Source organism: Corvus cornix, chromosome 1 (genome assembly GCF_000738735.6).
Source record: "Corvus cornix cornix isolate S_Up_H32 chromosome 1, ASM73873v5, whole genome shotgun sequence".
Taxonomy (NCBI): Eukaryota; Metazoa; Chordata; class Aves; order Passeriformes; family Corvidae; genus Corvus; species Corvus cornix.
Window position 1 is genome coordinate 53,445,953 of NC_046332.1, and position 13,554 is coordinate 53,459,506.

Consider the following 13,554-nt stretch of genomic DNA (forward strand, 5'->3'; position numbering starts at 1 on the left):
ACCCAACTTACTTTTTTTGTTTTCATTTCAGTTATTCCTCAGTTTTTAAGCTGTGATGTAGCCTCCAAGTTGACCTTCTCAGTTCAATTTTTTTATTTTTGTCAAGTCTATGTTCAGTACCTTAGCTGGCAAGCCTGATAGGGTTATGAAAACTTTGCTTTCTCTATACAGTGCTGAACAATTTGGGAGATGAGCCATTTTTCTAACAACACTGCATATCCAAAAGTACTGGAAGGAGCACAACTTTTTCAAAACACTTTCTTTCCAGTGAGTTTACTGCAACATTTCTCTGCATAAGTGTATTTTTATAAACCTGCCTCTTGTATCAGAACCTTGAGAAACTGTGCTTTTTTAATCTCTATTGCAACTATCCCTTTAAAACAGGACTTTTTTGGTGTGGGTCAGCCTTCTCATGCTCCTTAGTATGAGCTGCTAAAATACAGAAGTTGTAGGTTAAATGTGTGCATTAGGACTCAGTTCTTTCTGGTGCTGGATCAAAGCCTGGATTTGTTTTACTTGAAGGATGGTACTAGTGTTGGTCAAAGTATATAATGTACTTTTCATGTGGGACATACTAACTTGAATCTCCCCTTTTTGTTTGTTATTCTCATGTAATGCTTTGTCCACTATCTGAGGATTAGTACTTAGTACCACTCTGGTATTTAACATGGGAATATGGTTGTGAACATAAGTCCCTGTTCCTCCCCCCAACTCTTTCCAGTCTGAGTTTGTGATAACATGCCCTATTTGTTTGTGAAGGAAGTTTCATGCTGCATTGTATGGCTTTGCCATGAGATGATCAAGTGAGCCTAAACATTTTTAAAATGCCTGTTTAGTGATGAAACTTAAAAAAAGTGCTAGTTCACACATGGGGTTTTTTTTCTATTACCATCTGCTGTCCTCATACATCTGTGTATAAGTCTCCCATTTTTCTGGTGTTTTACAGGAGCTGTATGAATCTTTCTTGAACACTTAAACCCTGTAGGCACATACACAAACTATTTGCTCTTTCCCATTGCTACTGATAATTATTCTAATTAAACCCATGTCAAATAATTTGCTCTAGGTGAACCAGCTGTGCTCAACTACTCAAGTGGGCAGTTGAGTTGTCATGACTATTTTGACTCACTAGTAGTGTTCATTACTGCAATAGCTGCTCTTTTGTCTGTGAAGCAATGACTTTTTCTTTGTCTGATCCGTTTTGGTTGTAAGTCTCTGGGCTTGAACCCATCCTCATTTATGCAGTTTTTGCTCCATCCCACACGTGGAGCTGGCTGTTGAAGAGGTATTTGCATGGGCAGTCAGGTGACTAAACAGAAATTCTAGCCCTTTTTAGCATCTGCAAAAATACATGGATGTATTGCAAGTGGTAGGTCATCTGCTGCTGAAGTCAAAGATTCCCATTTTGTCTATTTTAAAAAATAATTTTTAATTTTTAAATTAATTTTTAAAAATAAATTTTAAAAATAAATTCCACAACACTTAACTGACCCTTTGGCATTTGCAGGATGAGATCTGGGGCACCTAATTGTCCTCAACTTCACACTGGTCTTTAAAACCATGTCTTGTTATCCTCATCTTCCTGTTGTTCTTGTCTACCACCTAAAATATACTCCAGACAAACAGATATTTAACTGTACATGACATGAGAAACTTAAAAAATCAGGAAAATGAAAGTGGTCAGAATGCTCAGTTGCATTTGAAATAGTTTTCACTCAGAACATAAATTGCTGATTAACTTTTTTCTAAAGCAACTGCGAATATTAAGACCATAAAATAGTAGTTAACTGAAATTTAAGGGGCAGATACTTGAAGACTGAGTATCTCAGAGTAAGAGAAGATAATTTTACAAAAAAGCAACCATCTTAGGTGTGGTATTATGTAATAAAATCCAAACTGTTATTAATCTTCTTTTGTGGGAAATTTCTCTGGCTAAAAATCTTTTGACTGTTGTGCTTGTATTTTGATGTATTGACAAGCTTCTAAGATACTTGCTAAGATCCACTTGTTACACAAAAATGACTTGTAAAACAGATTTTGCTCACACATGCAAATGACAAGACATGATACAAGCCTGATGGGATTGTCTGGTTGTGTCTCCACCAGCGTGATATCCTGTGCCCCTGCTGAGTATGAGCTGTTTGGTTAAATGGCAGAGTAACTCACTATACTTGATTTCTTTCAAAGTTAACCAGAGTTCTCCATCAGCTGACCTTCTGAACAAGAATGATGGCTGAATGGTCATTCTGGAGTTGGGGAAAATCTCCAACAAAATCTCGTATTTTATTGCGACTTTAATGTTTGGATTTTTCTTATGAGTGTTTATCATATTACTCTTTAAGCAAATAAGTACTGACTTAGTTACTCATAAAGATTGAGTTACTGTGAGATCAGCTGGCCCCAGGATCTCACATTTAGATCATAAAGGACACTGTCAACATACTTAGATTGTCAAGGGCCTGGAAGATTTCTTCATAAGCTATTTCTGATGTAAATGCTATGGTACGGCTTTGTAAATGCTGTGTCTTACTGAGAGGTTGCTAGATCCAATTGTTTTGAAGGCTTTTGCCAAGAAAAAATGTTTTTGGAAAGTACACGTTTTAAGGTGGCATTTTAAGCAGCACTTTTAGATTGATAAATTCAGTAGTATGCTGCTTGAATCCAATAATAGTTTTTTTCCCCCCTTAGTATGCTTTTTGTGATGATTATGATAGCAGAAGAATAAACCTTCAAATAAGGTGTCAGCTTTTAGCATTCACTAAAAATAGTGATCCTTTTCACCTTCTGCATTTTTATGGAGCGCTTAGGAAAAAATACAGGATTTGGATGTCTCCAGGAACAAAGCAGTTTAAATGCACCAAGTTCAGTAAGGGCTTACTGTCACATCACACAAAATGGTGTACTTCATTAGCCCAGTTTACACTTAGATAATTGACTTTTTATTTTCTCCAGTTCAGCTTCTCCATTGTTTGAGGTAGTCAGAAATACTAAGCCTTTTACTGACAGGTGTTTTGTCTTCTTGAAATACACTCTTAGGTCTTGTAACTGTGGCTTGTTCAGCAGGATGTGAGTAGTCACAATTTAACCAAATAGTTTAGAGTGTAGCAAGTGTGCAGCTTGTTGTAGTTGATACAGGGGTTAAAAACTGATAGATGTGTTTCTGTGGAAACAGAAAACATTGAAAATGTAGCTGCTGTTACAACAGAGTAAAAATGTAAACAAATGGTTGAAATGAACCATCAACCTCAGTTATTTGAAGTTTGTAGTGAGGTTTCTAAGATTTAGCACTGAATCTGAGATAGGTAAAATAACTATCAGTGGTGTTTTGATAGTCACATACAAAGGACCAACGTAGCACCACCAAAACTGGAATCTGATGGATGCTTGAAATTGCTAAAACTCGGATTTATTGATACCCCATGTGTTTCACGTTGCTTGTTATTTGTGTAATGATGGTCTCTTACTGTTTTTTCAGCACTATTGCATAGAATAACGTTTGAGAGGATAAAATACACTTAACTGAGTGGATTTCAAAGTGGTTGAGTTGATAAAGTATTTTTACAAATTTTTTCAGGGTGAAATTGCTTTAATCCTGCATATAGAAACAGCACTTTTCAATATTATAAGCTTTTCATGAGTTAATATCTTGCACATATTTTTCTGCCCCATAATTATTACTGCTATGGTAAAACTGGCTTAGAGATGAGTTTGACTTTTAAACAAATCTGATGTAACAAAAGCACGCTAACTTTGTTGTTTTGAAACAGAAAAGTCAACTATAATTTGTCTAATACGAGCGCACTTAGAATAGGTATTTTTCATTCACAATGATGAATAAGGTGCTGCCTGGATTTAGATTAGTACAAGAAACATTGTTTGGGTGACTTACCAGGCTGTGTGCAGTCTTGCCGAAAGCCTTTTATTCTGTATTGTTTCACATATGAACAGAAGCATAACTAAGAAATTTCAAGGAAAACTAAAATTCAAATTGAATTCAACTGATAAAGAATATGTTGGGAACTTAAAAATACGCTCAGAGCTGGAATGACCGATTTCTGACCTGGAAGTCTGAGGGTATCCTGCATATGATGGCATTGTTTTTAAATAACTTTTTTCTGAGTGATTTTTCATGCTGTGTGTGACCATCAAACAATACAATTTTAGGTTAACTGCCAATTTATAGTTCTCTCTGAATATATGTTTAGACCCATTTATAGCTACAGTAGCAGAATTGCTGATGTGTTCCCACAGTAAAACTTGGCATTGGTCTGTAGAGTTCAATGTGCTTTGCCATAATGGCATAAATACTCTGGTATTCCAAATACAAGTAAATAGCATACCTAGGAGATAATGTCTAATCATACTTGATAGGCACAAGACAGCTTTAAGTCACACATTCTAGGCTGACTACTTGCTTATATGCTTGTCTAGGTTCTCCTGAGCTTATAAAAACCACAACGATCACAGATGTGAAGTACTGTTCCCTGACATGGACTACAGTATGCTTTTGCAGTGATATGTTCTGTTTTCTTTAAATCGTTGAGCAGTTTTATTTTCCCAAGAGGCTTTTGAGGATTGTTACTGGATTTTTTTGCTCTCAAAAGTCAAAATCCTTTGAGTATGGCTTTTGTCTTGGCATTGTGAGATCATAACACACTGCACTGAAATGGCCTGTGCTGCATGTGCCTCCAAATTTGGACCAAAGTTTAGGTTAGCATTTCCTGCTTTGTCATGCTGGCACAGCTGCACATGCAGTTTGCTTCTCATGTTGGTAGAGGCAGAGGTTTGTACTTCTAGAGTAGCTCTCCTGGTCTCTTTTTTTTTTTTTTTTTTTTTTGCCCCCCTTCCCCAAGAAAACCAAATGGGAGAACTTCAGACAGCAGTAAACAACATTACAATTGTAAGCATAATAAAGGCAGAAATATGAGAGGCTTTCTCACAGTCTCCTGTTTTCTGTGAAATAGCAATGGATTTAACATAAACCTATATGCCTGCTAATGTCAAAGATCTGTATGTGAAGTGCTGGTAAAAATGAATCATTCCCATCTGCTGTGTGATGAAATTAAGCATACTGGTTTGAATTTATACCTTTTAGGCCATAACCTTTAAATGTGCCATCTTTTGAAACTTTTAGTTAGTTTTGTTTTAGAATACCCTCTAGTGAGAGCTACAGCAGGCACTGTTGAAGTGGTTTTTTACATTATGAGGTGGAAATGCTTGCCCTTCAGCCTTCCCAGCACAACAAAGTTCAGCAAAAGTCTTAAATGTTTTAAAAATCACTTGTCTAGTTCCATTCCAGTGTATTTTTAAAGAATTTGAAACAACCTTACATGAAGCACTTTATTTTTTCCAATGAAAACAATCTCAGTAGTCTGTTCCAGTAGCAGAAAAAAGATACTTCATCATGTTCTGAACTTGCTTTGACCACTTTGAATCTTGAAGTGCTCAGTATTTAAACAAATCTGATTTGGAAGGGGCAGTGCCATAACATGTTCATTCATAAATTGTCTGAATACACTGCATTTTGTCAAGCTACACTGAAGAAATACAGAATGTCATTGGACTCATAGGGCACTGATATTGTTTTCTGATGCTCAGTATACAGAATGAGTGAAAAGTGGCCATCACTTGCAATGATTCTGCCCTCCCAGCTTTGAATCCCAACCTGATTGTATGCATCTGTATGTAAGGTGTACTCAGCCTAGATCCCTGCTCTGGAACTTGTGGCCTCTTGTGTGTTCATAGTTGTGCCAACCTTGCTTCAGGTTGTGTGACTCCATATAGTAAAATAAATCAGTGATTGGTCAGTGAGATTAATAAACTGGCCTGTGACCTGTAGTGGTTCAAAATTGGTTTAAAACAGCTAACTATTTTATCCTGCTGTTGTGATAAACTCCAGGAGGGAACTGTGGGGGAGTCTTGGGGAAATTATTCTGAGGAATTGCTCTGTGTTCATAGGTCAATCAGCTGATTTTAGTCAGCTTGTCAGTACTCTGGATTATTAACCCCCTAAAAGGTGAGGAGATTTTTGTATACAAGCCTGTCTTTTCTTCTTGATGTTGTGTTTTTTGGTTGGGTTTTTTTCCTCTACTTAGTGTGCTGGAAACTGTAGGATGTTAACCTTCTCCAGCATGTGGAGAGCAGAGGCCTGGCTTAGAACTGTGAATTGCACTGACTGAGCCAGAATCAGCTATGTAAAGTCATTGCTGTGAAGCAGAAAGGCTGCTGTAATTAGGGACTTGATCCAGGGCTTGGCAAGGTCAGTTATTTTTGGAATAAAGCATTCAGAAATTTGAGGAAATATAGCCAAAATAATCTTAAACTCAATCTTTGGACCTGACTTTAAAGTTATGTTTGGTATGGATTGTTACTTTATTTTTCTTAGAAAAAGTTTATAAAGGCTCAAATACAACCTGTTTTTAGCAGCTTGCATGTACTATTGTTCATGCAAATAACTTTGACAACTCCTGTAACTTATTGGCTGATTATACAATTTCAGATTATTCCAATAGTGATTCATTTATTAATCTGCAAGTAACTAATAAGGTGCGTCTTTTTCTATAACTTAAAATTTCCATTAGCTTAAAAACAAGATACAAGTTGCAATCACAGTTGGTTTTGCTGCTTAGGTAGTTAATTTAATTTAAGAAAAAGATTCTTCCCTTTCTGGGATTATAATATATCTCTCACATCAGTACTTAAATGTTTCAAATGTTAGTGGCCTTTTGCTATTCATTTCGATGCAGTTTGTCACTGTTTAGTTACTTGCTGAGTTTTATTATATATTAAATCTCTGTTCTGTGCATGTTTTGCTTTTTTTTTTTAAACTGTCACATAATTGTGAAAGATTGAAGGACTGAATTGTTTTTGAAACTTACCAAGGACCTCACCTAAACTGGAGCACTTACAAGTTAATCAAGAAGTTATCACTTATATAATATGATATTTAAAACTCAATTAAATTTGTTCTTAAGTGAAAGAAACAGGACAAGCCTATATACGAACCTGTGGTTTTTGAAACTGTGACTTACTAATGTTGGGACCTCTCTGATTTAGGCATATGAAGACATGAAAGTATCTTGAGGTTTTAAGTTTGATGTCTTAGTAAATCTGCTATGTATTCATCATTCCTTTAAACTGCTTCCTTGACACATGCCTTCTGTTGTCACATGTGTACTACTCAATATGGAGATTTTGTATTCCAGAATGAACCATTCTTGCATTGAAACTCATTTTCAGGCTGCTTTGAGTTGCCTTTTTTGTTTTCTTGCTGTTAGTTTTGGTTTTGTTCTTGGCACAAACTTTTTGAGAGAATTCCAAAATGACTGAAGTTGCGCAATTAAATAGTCTTTAAGCAGTACATTCAGTGCCAGACTTGGAAACCCAGAATGTGTAAAGTTATGAGCATCTATAAAAATGATACTAAGCACAGTGAATTTTCTTGTGGTATGTTTCAGGATGGATGTGCAATGAAATCACTGCCTATAGAACACAAACTTGCAAGCTTTAGCAAAGCAAGCAGCTGATATGCTTAGATATATCTGTGACTTTGTTTTTGAAAATGGGTTTGATGTCTCTTGTGCAATTCAGATAGCTGTTTTGTCTCTAGCATTTCTAATTATAGAAGTGATATCTAACTGGATCTTTGATTTTTGCTGTACAGGTTTGACTGGACACAGCTAGTTTGTATGTTTGGAGGTTCAGTAGTTAATTGAAGTTGTAAATGGCTCTTTTAAAAAAGATTTTTGGGGATAATACTTAGGTCCAAAATACCAAGGAACAAATTACTTGCTTCCATCCTATTTATTTTCCTCAATACCTTAAATTTCCTTTTCTTAAATGGAACTTAGGTAGCTCATGTTATGGACATAATGGTTGTTTCAAGAATTCTCCCTTAGTTCTGTAACTGATGCGCTGAGGAGTTTGATCTCTGGCTCAGCTTTAGGAAAAGTCTGCTGTTACAATTGTGTTCTGCTTTGAAAGCCTTATGCTAAATGTATTTTGTTTAATTTCTTTTTTTATTTAAGTCTACAACTTAATTTGTTCCAGAAAGCTTCATACCACCAAACCAATGTGTGTACAAATACTGTGTGTGCAAAAATTATTTCATCTATTGCTAATCTCTAGTGCCAGTAAGGAATGAAGCAAAAACCATGTAACTGCCTTGTAATCCTACATAGGTGTTCCAAATAAGAAGTTGTGCCTAGCCCGTGTCTTAGGCATTGTAGTAACTCTTAGGTATTTGTTATGTAGCTAACTAAAGAATTGTCTAGAATATGGGAAATTAATTTGCCTACAATAACCTTGCTGTAGTCTATAGAGGAGGACAGCTGAATTTAGGTTTTGTAATCCTGCCTCATGGAGGAAAGATATTTTTTGGTAGCCATCCTTACTGTAAAATCATTGCCATTATGTTGACTTTCAGAGTGTGAATGAGTGCAGGAGAAATCATTACTGCTTGAACAGCATTTTCCATTTTATGGGGAGGGGGAAAGATGGTGAGTTAATGGAAGCATGGATTCTGACCTTGATAAATTCTAGTGGGCCTTCTTAAAACTCTGTTTTTAAGGTCTTCTCCAAAAGACAACATAATTTGAGATAGAATACTGGAGGGGGGAGAGAGAGAAGTTAACTTCAAAAGCAAAGGGAATGTGTCTGTAATACAGTTTAATGTTTGTGGCTGAGCCTCCCAAAGATGGGCAGTCTCCAGCAAAAAAAGGGAGTAGTGGAATGATAGTATGCGCTTCCATGGTGTCTAGAAACCATGAATCAACTGTTGGATTAAACATGCTTTAAGAGATTAGAGTTCACTGATGGATTACTTCTTATTTGTACTTATACAAGTACATCTAGAGTATTTAGATATATAGTTTTAAAAAGGAGGTATTAACCTGTTCCTGTGTGTTTTCAGGTAGTATGCAACAGAACATGCCTCAGGTTTATCTTGTCACTCAAATCACCTCATATGAGGATAGATTTTATTAACTTTTGCCCCCTCTGCTGGCTGGTGTTCCAATTGCAAAGTAAAGTACAAGTTTACTTAGGTGAGGTACTCTCTGATAGGCTGGTTTGGCCAAATACCGGTTTATAAATGTTGCTTTTATGCAGCTGAAACTACAGCAAAATCCATGGGAGTTGTAATTTGGGAGGATCACTGGTGGTGTTGAGAGTTGGTGTTTTCATAGTACAGTTACTGTCATGGGCTCAGTCAAGACTCATTAAGCATTTGTTAAACTTGTTTCTTTCCCTCATCCCTTGGTTGAAGAGATGTGATGGTTTTACTCACTCTGTTATATATACAGAGGAACTAGATCTTTATAGTTCTTGGGGCCACACTTTGGGCTTCTAAAATGTGCTATTATCACCTGCATTTCTGATAGCAGTTGTTTTCCCCTTAAGACATAGGGTTCTCTTCTTTTGGTTGTAGTAAGGGGATCTCTCAAATTATCTTTAGCAGGTGATTAATTTACCTGTGTTCTTTCTGAAACCTGTCTGTGGGTGAGGTAGTATTCCCAACTGCCTAGTGTGAAGGAAAGACAGAGCACAAGTCCTCCTGGGTACTGGAGGGAGAGCTAAAAGATTATAGTATTATGACACAGGATGCTTGTCCATACTGCCGGTGTGTGTGAACTAGCTCTAATAGTAAGAATCATCCTGCTGTCCTGCAGCCCTTTCAGAAAAACACAGGGCATTTTTCTTGGAGATTAGTGTAATTTCTGGAATGGGGCTTTCATTAGGTTGTTTCATAAGATTTCTCTTTGTGACTGATGTTATCTTTGTCATTAATCAGGCATCAAAGGAGATTTCTGGTTTTTATTAAAATTTCTTTTATGGCTTGAAATCTTATTAACATATTTCAGAACACATCCTGTCTGAAACTCAAACTGGTTGGTGTAGCTCTCACTGAACTTTCTTCTGTGACTTCTGAAAGTGATCTTGAAATACATCTGCTGTACAAATATCTGATCTTCTCCTATTAAGACAGAATTGCTACCACTGCAAAACTGTATTATGTATTGGATAACCAACAGCATCAAGGGAACATATTGAAATCTTTATGGACAGCAAGACAGACGAGTTAGCAACTTTCCTTGTCTGTGAAGTCCATCTTGTCAAATCTTAAGCTTGTACAGAATTCCAGTATGTTCTTCAGCTCTTGCTTATTCAGGCCAAAACCAGAAGTTTCTCTGACACTGAGGTGCTTCCACTTCAAGGAATCAATTTCACTTCTAAAACAGCTATAGTAAATAAATACAATTTCAAAGTTATTTTTATCATGCAGGTACAGTCACTTAGGTAACACTGTGATGGAGTTGAGAGGTGCTGTATTTTTCAGTCTGGCCACGGAATTATGGTGCTCTTGTGGCATATCCTGTGAGAAGTCAGATTTATCAAAGCACATGTTGTAGTAGAATTGGGCTACCCTTCTTGCTCTCCCCCACCCTCAGCATATTCTTCATTGTGTTCTGATAGATCAAAGTTTCATGGTGTGTTTGTGCTAAATATTAATTAGATGATATGCAGAGTAGCTTCATCTGGGAAAACTTCCATTTAAAGACAGTTTGCTTCTTATCAAGTAATAGGAAAGAATTTACTAATCTACCAAAGTTGAAAGCATGTTAATTCCCTAGTCCTATAGTGCATTACATGTATGTGCAGGATCATGGTGTGTGTCTACATTCATTTGAAAATCCTTAAAGGCAAAGTAATTTTTGTAAAGTTTAATTACTAGGTATAAATTGACTAAAATACTGTTGTGATGCCAGTGTATTCAGCTGTGTTTGTGACTTGGGAAACAATTGTGTGAAAGCATGATACAGTTGGTTCTGTAGCACTTGCCAACTATATTGATTAGTTCTGTGGGGGTAATAGAAAATAGTCAAAGCTGCTGAAAATGTGAGTGGGAGAAGTAAGTTGAACAGCATGCTGTAGTTCTTATGTAACTGATGATCAGAATAGTTGTTAAATACCTCTGTGTTCTGCCTTGAGCAATGAAGGGGAAAGTCTCTAATAAATGTTAATGTCTTAGACATTTCCTGATTTTACTAAAGCGTAACTGAAGTTTCTAAGAAACAGAAAGTGAAAACCATGATGGATTTGGACCGTCTGTTTTAGTTTGAAATTCAAGCTCAATATTTCAGTATTTTTTAAAAGCTGTTTATCAGTTTAAAAATAGCTTTAAAGCTAATAATTTTTGTCATTCTTTTAGATTTCATTTTAAGCTGTTGTTTTTGGACAATGGTTGCTCACAGATTCTCACGAGCATTTGTGAGACTCTTGACCTAAATTATAAAAAACAAAGATTGAATTCAAAAATTGATATTGCAGTTTTGTATTTCCTGGTCAGATGTCTAAATTTACTGACAGTTAGGGCTGATACTTCTGAAAATGAAAAGGCTCTGCTGTGATAATGGGAGATAGATGTGCAATACAGCTTGCCAAGTTTTATGATTTACTGAAATGAAAGTGTACCTTTTAGACATTTGTCGTGATCTCAAAATGCTTTTTTTCCAGTTCCTCGTGATATGTTCTGTTAAAAAATATGCACTTCAGTTCATGTCTATTTTCAGCTTCCAGCCTTTCTTGGGCATGAAGTTTCTGTACTACTACATACTTTTGTAGTAGTTGCTTGTTGTGTCATTTATAGTCTCTGATTTGATGTGTTTTGGTCACATTTCTACCTCATCTATTTCTTCAGTTTTTCAACACTTCTGACTCTGAAATTAATATTTAAATGTGTTCTTTGAGATAACAGTAGTATTAAACTAATCTTTTCTTCCTGCATGTGTAATATTGTATACTTGCATATGTAAAGATCACAATAGCTCTTGAACTGCTTTACCTGTACACTTGGAAGAAGGAAAAAAGTCATGCGTGTATTAATTAGCCATGCTGAAACTTGATGCTAAGCTTGCTTGCTAGTGGAAATGAGCTCTTAGTTGTGAGAGCCTTAACCAGGCAATAATGTGTCTTGATAATTTGATACACTCCTGACTTGATGTGAGGCTCCCTCGGAGAGCACAAGCTGAGGACACAAGCTGGGATGGCATGGGATGCCTCTTACTGTAACCTGTTGTGAGTGGTGTGTAGCTTAGTGGTGCTCTGTATTTATGTGTTATTTGAGCACAGAGCTGCTTCAGCTGGAGACTAAGGAAAAGGCAACCAACACAACTGAGTTGCTTTGTGTTTTGGAACAGTCATGAAGCTGTCAAATTGTTCCAATGGAAGTGTTGTGTAACAAGTTAGTTTAAGGCTTTGAATCTCTTGCTTGTTCCTTTTTAGCCAAGCAAGCTTTCCCTGGTATTGATGCTGAGTTTTAAGTAACTTTGTTTCCAAAAGAAGTCTGTGGTTTTTTTTTTTTTTCCCTTGGTGCATATCTGTCCTTGAAAAGGCAGATTGTAGGTGAATGAAAAAATCCTCCTTGGACCTTGTTACAGGGTGGTCAGCCATTAATACCTTAGGTGCTTCTTCCTTTTTTTGCCTCTGCTACAAACTTTCAGAAGGAAAAGAAGTGTGTTGAAAAGATTTTGCTTCTGAAATAAATAAAACCTCATGCTGGTTAGCTAGTTATTGGAGTAAGTTGTAAGCAGGCTTATTATTATTTATACCTTGTTATCCTGAGATGCTTTCCAGTGCATTGCAGTGTACCTGTAAGTTGCCAAAGAGCTGGTAGTGTGCTCTGTCACTCATTGTTTCTCTGCATATCCAAAATAATTGGGCTGGACTGAATTAATTACCTATGCATTTACAGTCAATGGTGTTGCTATGTATTTAGGAGAATATCATATTTCTAAGATGTGTAAATATGAAGTGGATTTTTTGAGAGTGTATTTCTAGGGGAAGATAAATAGAAAGTAATTTGATTACTGTGGAATTAGGTTATTTAGATTGAAATAAAATTCTCAACTGATGTTGACAAAACTGCTGCAGTTTAGTTAAAAGAATTGGTAAGTCTTCTGGAGTTTAATTTTGTCACATCTCACTGTTCAGAGCTTACATAAATAAGCGGGGGTTTTCTTAGAGGAATACTTGACTTAATACTGGTTTTGAATGCCTTTGTATAACTAAGGTGAGGAGCAGGGTCAGAAGAGTCAGTGGTGGTCATTAAAAATTAATGACATGGAAATTTTTAGTCAAAACCAGTAAATCTCAGTAATAGGCATTTTTACTGGAATTCTTCCTTGATACATTTTAATTATGTTTCTGAACACAAGTTGATTCTTAGTACGTCAGTGACTGTCCTTTGTATAGGTAAAATGCTTGTGATATTATAAAAAGTAGACTGAGGATGAAGACATTTCTCCCTCAGACATGTTTTGTAGGGAGCTCAAGCTCAGCAACTCTTGTTTCCTTCCTTGTAATTTCATAATCATTCTGAGACCAAACTGTTTAAGGCTTAAACTTCAGATGGGTAAAATTGAGACAAAGGATAGTTAAGGAATAAAAAAAAGTTTTTCAAGATAATGAGTATATCCAGGTAAAAGGTGTTGCCAGAGATGAAAATTTTAATACTCAAATTGCATCAGAATATTAACTTAAAGAGCATTGCTTATG

At 36.2% G+C, this 13,554-nt stretch overlaps 1 protein-coding gene across 3 annotated transcripts in view; it reads left to right on the forward strand.

Moving 5' to 3' along the window:
• INTS6 (integrator complex subunit 6) overlaps window positions 1-13,554 on the forward strand; it is a 40,874-nt gene that overhangs the window by 1,915 nt on the left and 25,405 nt on the right. The window lies entirely within an intron of this gene.